This window comes from Moschus berezovskii, chromosome 2 (genome assembly GCF_049115385.1).
Source record: "Moschus berezovskii isolate FMDL1 chromosome 2, NW_MosBer_1.0, whole genome shotgun sequence".
NCBI classification, from domain to species: Eukaryota; Metazoa; Chordata; class Mammalia; order Artiodactyla; family Moschidae; genus Moschus; species Moschus berezovskii.
Genome location: NC_142461.1, coordinates 27,165,912 through 27,178,774, shown reverse-complemented (window position 1 = coordinate 27,178,774; position 12,863 = coordinate 27,165,912).

Below are 12,863 nucleotides of genomic sequence, written 5' to 3'. Positions count from 1 at the left end.
AAAGTTCATGTGCACATTTCAAGCTTAGAGATTTTGCTTTAAAAAAACAGCTCTTCTTCATAATCTGGTCCTTTTCTACTGATTTTCCTTGATGGTAAACCAATTACATCACTGAAGTGTCTTTTTACTTAGAGTTCAGTAGCTGTTTCTAGCGTGGGAATAGAGAGATTAAACATATTTGAGAGCTAAGCTCCAATTTACATGAACTCAATTGTGGTTAAAGCAACTAAATAAAAGTACTGAAGTATAAGACTTTTTATGGCTCACATGAGGAAACGATTCCAAACCAGTTTTCTCTAACAAGGAATTCCTTCAGTGTATTTTGGAAACAATTCTATAAATGTCAGTATGTTTTATGCTAATTCTTCATATACAATGCATTAATTTTATAGGGATTTAAATCATCAGGTTTTATTATTCCTTTTATATTGTGTGTTTCTTCGAGAAGAAACATGACTCCTTGATTTATCTTTGTACAATACTTCAATTGTTGAATGGTATAGGGCTTTTAATAAAACAGTCAGGTACTAAAGAATCAAGTTCACTGATAACTTTTTACAGGTGTCAAAACTTAGACCTTCATCCAAGTGTGTATGCCGTCATTAGATGAATAATTTCCTTTAAATGGGGAGATGGTTGTTAGTGGCTTTAAGTTCCCTTCCAGGTCTGACATTCTATTTTCCACTTACATCTTTGCATTTTTGATGCATACAAACTTACATACACAGTCTCCTTGGATACTACATTCTTGGATAAACACTCTTTACCTGTATTCCAGGGAAGATAAACCTGTAATATCTAAAAATTTCCTGTTAAGCTTTAGCCTCTGGATCAAGAAGTAGTTTAACATATTGGACTAAATTAAAGAAGACTAATAAACATAGGTTTCATTTTGCCAGTCTCTGTACCTTATGGATGAAAACAGTCTTTATATTAAAACTATTTGTAAATATCTACAAAAGCAAAAATGTACCACTGCTTAGATTTTAGCTTATGACCTCTGAATATTGTATCATTTTCCTTTTTCTAAAATGTAGAATTTTGTTTTTATGGAAGAAATGTAACGTGAACACTTTCCTTTGACTATATTCTACTGACATAGTTTGCAATATGTATTCATGTTGTTAATTTCAAAAGCATGGCATGATTTTCTTAGCTAATTTCTTCTTGCTAATCCTTTCAGTTGTTTTCTTTTTTTTCAGAGAAACAAATTCTGTTATCAAAACATTTCCATAGTTTAGATAACTTTCTTAAGTTACAGTCCTACAAATTAAATTACTGTTAAAAGAGTTTGTGCATTTTTAAGACTTTTAAAAAACCTTGGTTAAAATTTTCCCCAGAAGTTCTGTGAAATTTAAATTATGAAATACAGTGCCTGATGTTTCTTAATTCCCACTATTTTTGTCAATATTTTTAAATGTTTAATATTTGTCAGTATGATAGTTGAAAGTGGTTTCTTTTCATTGGCGTAATGACAGTGATAATCAATGTTTTTTTCCTGTCTGTGTGTATGTGCTGGTTGAATGTGTTCATTTTTGGGGTATGCATTTATTTCATTTTCTTTGTGAAAGATTTGGTTTTATATTTAGAAGTGTCTTTCCTAGTCATTATTATATAAATATTTATGTACACTTTCTTGTAGTTCTATGATTTAATTTTGATGTACATGTAATTTTAATGCAGATGGAATCCATCTTGGTGTATATGCATTTCTGATTTTTCTCTATACCTCTTTAAAGTATGTTATATGGATTGCAATGACAGCATCATTTGTTAAAAAAAAATTCATCTTGAATTAAAAATGCTGTATTTATGACATATTAAATACTTATGTGTAAATGAATGTGTGTAAATATCTGTTCTTTCCCATTAATCATATTTACAATTCTGAACCTACTCCTATACTGTTTATAGTTTCTTTATAAGATATTTTCCTCCCAATGGAAAAAGTCTTGCAATGCTCTTTTTCTTTTAAATTATTTTTAGTTTTATTTTCAGAAGAAATTCGAAACCATTTTGTCATCTTTCATAAAAAGCTCCTTTGGGACATTAATCAGAATGGTATTAAAGTTAAAATTGATTTGAGAAACTGGATAATCCTCTAGTTAATTAGTACTAACTAGCTAACTCATATTAGTTCATTTATTTGTTTATTCATTCAACAATTCTTACTTGGCTTTTTCCCCCTATTCTCCCAGGACTATATCTAACATCAAAAAAGGCAGCAGTCTGGGAAAACAGACTAGTTAACCAGGAATTTTAGGTTAGTTCTTCATGTTCATCAGTAATTCCTGATGGAGTCCTAGTGGTCCTCACACTTATGGGGGTATCAGAATCCCTTAATGAACTTGATAAAAAGACCAATGCCAGGGCTGATTCAGTTTCAAGGAAACTGGGCCTCTGTTTTGTTACCTCTCAGGGTGAGTCTTAAACATACCCAAGTTTGAGAACTATTGTCTTAAACAATCTCTAAAATTAAATGTCAGGGGACATTAAATTTCAAGTACCTTATTAAGGATAATAGTAACATTCACGAAGAAGTTTTGTAAGTTCTTTTTCGAAGAATAAAAAACTTAATCCTCATAACCAAATTATGTGGGTCACTATTACCGTCCCCATTTTACAGGTGAGGGGCGAGAGGCTCAGTCAGAAAAGTGCAGTAATATGCCTGGAGCCCTGGCTGGGAACGATCACAGGCAGGACGGAAACCCAGCTCACCTCTCTTGCCTTGATCTTCGTGCTAGCCCATATCACTTCTACTCTTCTTCTTCACTTAGTTTTATACGCATACACTTTTTAGAGCTTAAATACATGTATTTTTGTAAGAAGCTTTATACCATTAGCATAAATGGAAAACATTTATGAATTGCCAAATATCAGAAAGTGCTTGTAGAAATAAATTCCACATGTGAAGCTCGCTCGATGCTATTATTCGAACTTTGAGCCCAAGGCCTCCACTTTGTTTGTTTTTTAAAGGAGATTAATATGTGTGTTAAAAGTTTCAAAGACTCAGTAATCTCAGTCTTAGACTTTCTGCTTGATTTAATTGCAAGGTTTAAAATAAAACTAAAAGAATAAATGCATCCCTATATTGTTAAGGGAAATTTAACTGTGTGCCTGTATCTGAAATTACATTTATATACGATATTTGACCCACACTACATGGTAACAATGGATCAGTGAAATAGCTAAAAAAGTCACAAAGTAGAAAATAATGGTGAATATTTGTCTACCACTGGATCAAGAGAAGGCTTTAAAAACCTAAAAACAATAAAAGAAATCATAGAGAAAAGTCAGTTTATTTGATTACAAAAAGTTTTAAACAGTGTGTACCCAAAAGAAAATAAATAAGCTGGTAACATAATCAGAAAAATATTTGCAAAACATGTAACAGATAAATGTTAGCATTTTCTAATGAAATGATATCATACAAATAATTTTAAAAGAACTAACTCATGTACACCAGGGGCAGATTCATCTCAATGTATGGCAAAACCAACTAATATAATATTGTAAAATAATTAGCCTCCAATAAAAAAAAAAAAGAACTAAATAAATGGAGAAATGAGCAAATAAAACTGTCAACAGTGGTTTTTTTCTGGATCATAGATGATTTCTTTTGCTGCATTTCTGTATTTTTCAGTTTATCTATTAGCATGTATTGCTTCTATGTTCTGAAAAATTCTCTAATAAACAGCATTTTTAAGAAAGTGTAGAAATATAAATTAGCTTATCAACGGAGAACCACAGAAATAAGATTTATCAGACAAGATGCTTAACCTGACTGGAAAAATACAAATCACATGCTAAATTTATCAGGTATAGTTTTAAAATATCCATTAATAATATTTTGTTCTACATGAAAAATAAGGTGGGTCCACAGAAAGGAAATGACATCCAAACTGATGAATCACTCTGTCTGTCTCTGTCTCTCCCTCTCTCTCACACACAGAGGCACACTACGTTACTCTTCGAGAGGATCATTTGATTCATTAAAGCAATTTAACAGAGTTGAAACACCTAGCACTAAAAGCAGATATAACACATGTATACATCTCGTTTGAGTCTCCTAAAAACTCTCGAGAAGTAGTTAATAATAATCAACATCATCCCATTTTTTAGACGAGGATTCAGGCTCAGCAGCTAGACCTAATGTTGTGTTTCTCAAACTGCGTATTCATTTACAATTGCCTCTGAAGGCAGAGGAGGATGTTTTAACAAAGCAGTACAAGCATCACAGATTAATTCAGCATCTTGGGATGAGGCTGAAGGAATTGATATGTCTTAACAGTGTCTCAGATGATTTACATGTACAGTCAGGATTATAAGTGAAAAGCAAAATTTCAGACATGACTTTCTGACTTAAGTTTCTGTGCTGATTTTATTGCCCCTTTCACACAAGTCTCAAAGCATGTAGTTGTTTTATAGGTCTCTTATTTGGCATGTTTAAGATATTTTCTTGTATCTGCGGTAGAAGCACACTTAAGAGCTTATGTTTCTTGTTATTATGAATCTCTTAAGGAAGTATTTATCTATAAGGCTAATAAAGAGATGCATCTAGTATCTATACTTTATGCATCAGATATTAAAATTGATCAAGAATTTTCATTGTAGTCCTTCTGTCCAGAATCAGAAAATTTAAAATGCTGACAAACTTAGATGTTAGAAGAAATAAAAATATTTGCGAGAGTTTACTTAAATATGTTGCTTTAATATGCTTTATGTATTCCACACTCAATTTGAAGGTAGTTATTTGTTATTTTAAAGCAAAATATTTGGTGATTATTTACTACCCTGCTTAGGGTTAAATTTTCAAAAATTTCAATAGCTTTCAGATGTTAATTTTTAATAACTGTATTAACAATGAGTTAATGACTGTGTTTAATAATTAATATATTAAATTATACATTCAAGCAAGTTTCTTCTTTATACATTTATGGGGCAAGTAATAGTTATATTCACATTATTTTAACACATGTCTTGCCAGGCTAAATTCATGAAGCCCATTTCTGAGTCATTTGGAAGCTTTCTATGGAAGAACTGATGTTTGCCAATGGTGCTTCATTTTCTTAAATGTTCTGTAGTACCAACTAATTAGTCTCAAAGGGTAGAGACCATGGAATTTATTATAGTTGCTTGGAAGACCTTCATTTCATCAGCAAAATATTAAAAGATATAACCAATGTCCTGTTTATGTTGCTAAAAGTATTTAATATGTACTGGCACCTTCAACATACTTCTGTGTAATGAAAAGATGAGTTAAAATACCTTATATAACAAAGATCTGGTGAAACTATAATCTCATTTCAAAAGTTTAACAATCCTAAATTAATATAGTACCAAAAAGATTTTTTTTAACTTATTTCTATTAAAAATGTAGTCTCCTGTCCAAATTTCACAAGGAACCACTATAATATTAATAACTGGAGAGAGGATTCCTAAGAGAAGGAGGCAATTTTGGTTATGGAAAGTATCTGGGTTCTGAGGTTAGTAAGAGTTAGGTTCAAACCTGAATCAAATGTTTGGAAGGTGAAGGAACTTTAAGCACCTTTCTTAAAAGCTCTTGATCTCAGTACGTTAGTTTGACAAACAGAGATAAAAATACCTACTTATGTGTGTTCATTGAGTATTACGAGATGAAAACCTTAGAGCAACTAACATAGGGCTCAAAACATGATGGCACAAAATTGTGTAGAACTTAGACTGAATTTTATTATAATCACATATCACCTTGCATTATATGTGATTTATTTCCCATTTTTCTAAATATGAGAGCAGAGGCCATGATTTAATATGTTTTTCAGTGTATAACACAATAAATATAATAGACAGTACTAAGCAATTAAAGAGATGAATATATTTATTGATGTGTTTATGTAAGGAGTCTCTTCATATGATATTAGTAAGGACAAAATGGTGGAAATAATTTTAAACTACAGTAAAATCTTAAACTTAGGAAGAAACGCTAATATAAATGTTTAACCCAAATGGAGAAGCTTTTTTGCATCTCTACATCTTTATTTTATTTATTTTTATTGAACGATACTTGATTTACAATGTTGTGTTAGTTTTAGGTGTACAGCAAAGTGATTCAGTCATAAATACACATATATGTATATATATTTAGATTCTTTTCCTTTATAGGCTATCATAAGATACTGACATAGTTTCCTGTGCTATATTGTAGGTCCTTGTTTATCTATTATATATTTATGCATCTCTACCATCTTAATTAGATTTTTAGCTTTGAGCAGTGATAGTTATTGATCCAATTAACTCTAAGTAGACGATAGGAGAGATGTATTTAACTGTTACTTCCAGGGACCCATTTTCATGGACAGGAGCCTTGTTGTTGTGATAGACTGCAGTGCCAGTCCAGTTTCTCTCCTCATCCCCATACCCATACTCATACTCTGTGCCAAACAACTTTGCACTATATATTTACACCAGGGTCAACCACATCTGAGACTTGCTTTGGCTAATGAGATATATTTTTATTCTCCCCCATCCATTTTATATTGGAGCATACTTGATAAACAATGCTTTGCTAGTTTCAAGTATACAGCGAAATGGTTCATATGCAGATATCTATTCTTTTTCAAATTCATTTAGGTTGTTATATAACATTGGGCAGAGTTCCATGTGCTATACAGTAAGTCCTTGTTGGTTATCCATTTTAAACAGAGCAGTGGGCAGGCACATGGCTAATAGGATTTTAGCAGATAGGATCCCAGCAAATGCTTGAAATGGGCTTGCATTCAGTCTTGCTCTCTTGTGCCTCTGCCATCGCCATGAAGACAGGTAAGGGCCAGCTAGCAGGAAGATGAGTAATGGGGAGCCGAGTAGTCCCAGATGCCTGAGTTGATAGCTAGCTGACAACCTCAGACTGTAACAAATCTGCCCACAAGGCGGGAGACCCGGATTTGATCCCTGACAACCAAATATCTGAGGAAGCCCAACTAGATAAGCATAGCCACCAGCCAGTCTTCAGCTTTCCCAAACATGTGAACACAAATTGATCATGTATGCCATGCATGTTTTGTGGCTTTTAAAATATAAGGCATTCTTATGGAAACAGGTAATTGTGATAGCTCTCTTTAAAAATTGTTTTTAAAAGGTGATGTGTAATTTGTTAAGTAATCTGTTACATGCCTGCTTTTTTTAGCTTGTAAAATAAGTATAATATGCCAGATTTTAATTTACAGTTGTTTTACTAGAGGTAGAGAAGGATGACTTCTGAGAGGACCATCCATCCGATGTGCAAGGTTAATTATCTCCACCTGGAACAAGGGCAAGATCCTCCCTGGTGCCCAAATAATCTCATGGTAGTAAGATGAGCCTTTGTGTAAGAGCTAAATAAATATTTTCAAAGAATTAAGTCACATACAGCTAAGCTTATGGACATGAAACTTTTGAACAGATATTGATGCCAAAGGCATTTTTCTTTCACCCGACTTTTGTAGGTTTAAGTCTCCTTGTCTAAAAATAGCAACATATCAATCCATTAACATGCACATTCTCTCATTACTTTAAATCCCTCCATCACAAACTCTGAGTCTTGACCACTGGCCTGAATGCCAGACAAATATATTCTACTGCCTGTTAGACATTTCCAACTAAAGGTCAGTCGGGCACCTCCTAGTCAACATATCCAAATAGAAATCCACTATTTTTCACTGAAAAATGAAGCTTGGATTTCCTGTCTCTGTGAATGACTCCACCCATCATGAAGCCAAGACTTGAGAGTCATTCTTTATCTTTTCTCTTCCTTTAGCTCCCCTCTCCCAAATCTTATAATGACTAAAGTGGTCCACACATTCCCAAAAACTATTCATCACCATTTGCCTGGCCTGCAGGAGCCCTGCTATTTGTATTTTAGTAATCTATATTGATCACTAAAATATCAAAGTCATTCATTTTCCACTATAATCTGGCTGGGTTTATAACACAGTCGCAGGGTAGAAAAATGTGGAGCTCTATATTTCAACAATAATGCCAAACCTGTTGTTTATTTTTATGTTCCTGCATCCATGTAGGATTGAGGCGGGCATCCAGAGAACCCCAAGAAAGAAGGACTTCCCATCTTCTCTAACAACTAATCAATTATTTTGAAAATTAGATTTTTCAGCGCAAGGGTTAAGGGGATGAAAGGGGGTTTAAAAGTTAAAACACACCAGCAGTTATCTGGCACGAGACTCTTGAAGAAATTGTTAATGCCTAAATGTTCCATGCTTTTCAGTGGCCTGGTGCCTGAACTTAAACAGAACTTCAATAAAAGTCATACAGAAAAAAATAAATGGAATGGAATCTAAGGAGCTCAGCAATTATGTTAGAAGTGTTTATCTAAGGAAAAAAAACTAAACATCAATTTTTAAATCCTTTTTTATTATAAAATATAAAGGGACTGAAAGTTTATCTCTAGATTGTGCACTGAGCGAATGAAATACATATGTGTTGAATATACACTGATTTTTTTTCAAATAATGAATCTGCCATGTGGGCTTATTCAATGCTGCTCTTGGTGTGAAATCCTGAGTGCACAGACTGTATAGCCTTGGAGAACCCAGGAAGCTGAGCATATGATGGTCTTGACAGTGATATGCCTTTTTACAAATAGGTGCCTATCTGCACATGTGAAAAATGTGAAGAAGCAACTAATAGAACTAAAATACTTAGCATAACAGATTCACTTTGGGTTTACAGTGAGCATCAAGCACTCAAATAGAACATCCTGTTCTATTGTAACTGGTGTGTGTGGGGTGTCTGTGTGTGTGTTTGTGTGTATGTGTGTTGAGAGGTTGCATAATGAAAGACAATATACCCTTTATTGAGATATAGGAAGAGGAATCCAATTTTAGTCTCCATGTTAATAAAAAAAGATGAAGTTCCTACACATTCAGTGCTGTGACTCCATCATCAACAAAACACAGAATAGTCAAAACAAATAGTCAAAACCTTGCAGGGGTATAACAACAATAAAAGGAACTCACCCCAGTCATAAGTGATCTGAAGCAATGGGCATTTGTGCAGCAGATATTACAAAAAGCAAGCTGTAGATTCTGTATCTAAAGCACAATAAGCATTCATAAACGTAAAGTCTGATCATCTTCTTAATGTAATATTGGTCCACATGAAAAGAAGTGACCTTCAAGAAGACTTTCAGCAGTTGGCTAATACTGGAGAAGGAAACCAGGACTCCGGGGAGATCTGAGAAAAGAAATCTCTTTGTTGTCGCTCAGTTGCTCGGTCGTTTCCAACTCTTTGTGACTCCAAGGACTGCAACACTCCAGGCTTCCCTGTCCTTCACCATCTCCCAGAGCTTGCTCAATTTATGTCCACTGAGTCGGTGATGCCATCCAATCACCTCATCCTCTGTCACCCTCTTCTCCTCCTGCCTTGTATCTTTCCCAGCACCAGGATCCAATGAGTCAGTTATTCACATCAGGTGGCAAAAGTATTGGATCTTCAGTTTCAGCATCAGTCCTTCAAATGAATATTCAGGGTTACTTTTCTTTAGGATTGATTAGTTTGACTTCCTTGCAGTCCCAGGGACGCTCAAGAGTCTTCTTCAACACCACAGTTCAAAGCCATCAATTCTTCAGTGCTCTGCCCTCTTTATGGTCCAACTCTCACATCCATACATATCTGCTGAAAACACCATAGCTTTGTCTAAATGGACTTTTGTTGGCAAAGTAACATATCTGCTTTAATATGCTATCTAAGTTTGTCATAGTTTTTCTTCCAAGGAGAAAGTGTCCTTTAATTTTATTGTTGCAGTCACCAGCTGCAGTGATTTTGGAGCCCAAGAATATTAAGTCTCTCACTGTTTCCTTTGTTTCCCATCTATTTGTCATGAAATGATGGGACCAGATGATATGATCTTCATTTTTTGAATGTTGAGCTTTATCCCAGCTTTTTAATTCTCTTCTTTCACCTTCATCAAGAGTCACCTTAGTTCCTCTTTGTGTTCTGCCATAAGGGTAGTGTCATCTGCATATCTAAGGTTATTGATAATTCTCCTGGCAATCTTGATTCCAGGTTGTGCGTCAACCAGCCAGCCATTTCACACGATGTACTGTGCATATAAGCTAAATAAGCAGGGTGATAACATACAGCTTTGATGTACTCCTTTACCAGTTTGGAACCAGTCTGTCTGTTGTTCCAAGTCGAGTTCTAACTTTTGCTTCTTGACCTGCACACAGGTTTCTCAGGTGGCAGGTAAGGTGGTCTGATATTCCTATCTCTTTAAGAATTTCCAGAGTTTGTTGTGATTCACGGTCAAAGGCTGTAATGTAGTCAATGAATCTGAAGTAGATGTTTTTCTGGAATTCTCCTGCTTTTCTATGATCCAACAGATGTTGGAATTTGATCTCTGGTTCTTCTGCCTTTTCTAAATCCAGCTTGTATATTTGGAAGTTCTTGGTTCACGTACTGTTGAAGCCTGGCTTGGAGAATTTTGAGCACTATTTTGCTAGCGGTAGTTTGAGCATTCTTTGCCATTGCCTTTCTTTGGGATTGGAATGAAGACTGACCTTTTCCAGTCCTGTGGCCACTGATGAGTTTTCCAAATTTGCTGGCATATTGAGTGCAGCACTTTCACAGCATCATCTTTTAGGATTTAGAATAGCTCAACTGGAATTCTATCACCTCCACTAGCTTTGTTTGTAGTGATGCTTCCTAAGGCCCACTTGACTTCATGCACTAGGAGATCTGGCTCTAGGTGATCGATTACATCACTGTGGTTATCCAGGTCATTAAGGTTTTTTTATATAGTTCTTCTGTGTATTCTTGCCACCTCTTCTTATTATCTTCTACTTCTGTTAAGTCTGTATCATTTCTGTCCTTTATTGTGTCCATCTTTGCGTGAAATGTTCCCTTGGTATCTCTAATTTTCTTGAAGAGATCTCTAGGCTTTCCCATTCTACTGTTTTCCTCTCTTTCTTTGCATTGTTCACTTAGGAAGTCTTCCTTATCTCTCCTTGATATTCTTTGGAACTCTGCATTAACACTGGTATATCTTTCCTTTTCTCTTTTGCCTTTTGCTTTTCTTCTTTTCTCAGCTATTTGTAAGGCCTCCTCAGACAACCGTTTTTCCTTTTTGCATTTCTTCTTCTTGGGGATGGTTTTGAATACATCCTCCTATACAATGTTTGAATCTCTTTCCATAGTTCTTTTGGCACTCTATCAGATCTAATCATTTGAATTTATTTGTCACTTCCACTATTGAATCATAAGGAATTTGACTTAGGTCATACCTGAATGTCCTAGTGATTTTCCCTACTTTATTCAATTTAAGTCTGAATTTGGCAGAAGGAGTTCATGATCTGAGTCACAGTCAGCTCCCAGTCTTGTTTTTGCCAACTGTATAGAAATTATCCATCTTTGGCTGCAAAGAGTATAATAAATCTGATTTTGGTATTAACTATCTGGTGATGTCCATGTGTAGAGTCATCTGTTGTGTTGTTGGAAGAGGGTGTTTGCTATGACCAGTGCATTATCTTGGCAAAACTCTGTTAGCTTTTGCCCTGCTTCATTTTGTACTCCAAGGCCAAACTTGCCTGTTACTCCAGGTATCTCTTGACTTCCTACTATTGCTTTTCAGTCCCCTATGATGAAAACGATATCTTTTCTGGTGTTAGTTCTGGAAGATCTTGTAGGTCTTCATAGAACCATTCAGCTTCAACTTTTTCAGTGGTTGGGGCATAGATCTCTAGTAAGAACTAAACGACTGATGAGATAGCTGAAAAAAATATCAAAATACCATTATTAAATATAATTTGATGAATATGGTTATGACTAAAAATGTTCCTCCCCAAAATTGTGAGGCTTAAATATTAATGTTGAATGTGAATAAAAGAACTTAGTATGGTGATGTATGGTGAGTACTCAGTTAATGGTAAATATTAAATGCATAGCTTTTATTTCATCATGGAAATTCATTGATTCTCTATAGACACTTTGAGTGCCTAATAAAATCTTGAGATTAGATGAGTTATTTCTTTGGGTCAGCCAAGTGTATTATCTTTAACTTCAATATTTACACCAAAATTTAGTATCTTGAAACAATAATATTTATTAGATTATTTAATAGCTTTTGTAGATAAGGAATCTGAACACAGTCTAATTGGGGCCCTGACTCAGGTGTGTCACCAGGCTATAATCAAGGTGTTGATTCAGGATGCTCTAACAAGGTACCATAGACTGGTAGATTTATAAACAGTAAGAGTTTATTTCTTAAAGTTATGGAGGCTGGAAGCCCAAATCAGGTGCCAGCATGGTGGGGTTCTGCGGAGAGTCAGTGACTGACTTATTGTATCCACACATGACAGAAAATGCAAGAGAGCTCTTTGGGATCTCTACTTATAAAATGGCACTAATCCATTTCTGAGAGCTGAAGCCTTACCATCTAATTACCTCCTAAATGTCTACCTCCTAAGCCCATCTCATAGGGAATTCGGAGGTCAACATTTGAACTTAGGGAGGACACAAACATTCAGCCTCAGTCTTATGGCCTGAATGGGGAAGAAGCCACATCCAAGCTCACTTATACAGTTATTGGCAGAATTCAGTTCCTTGCTGGGTGGTTTCGATGGAGCATAGCAGTTCTCCACTGGCCACTGGCTGGAGATTGCCCTGTGTTCCTTGCCATGTGGGCTTCTTCACAGGGTGCTCACAGTATGACAGCTTACTTCATTAAGCAGGCAAGCAAGCAAGAACTGCCACTCAGGAGAAGTGCAAGCAAGATGGGAGACATGGTCTTTTTTTAAATCTAATTTTGGAGGTGACATCCTGCCAGAGTAGCACATTAGGTGAAAAACCCTGTCCAGCCAACACTCAGGGAAGGGCGTTACACAGGTTAGGAA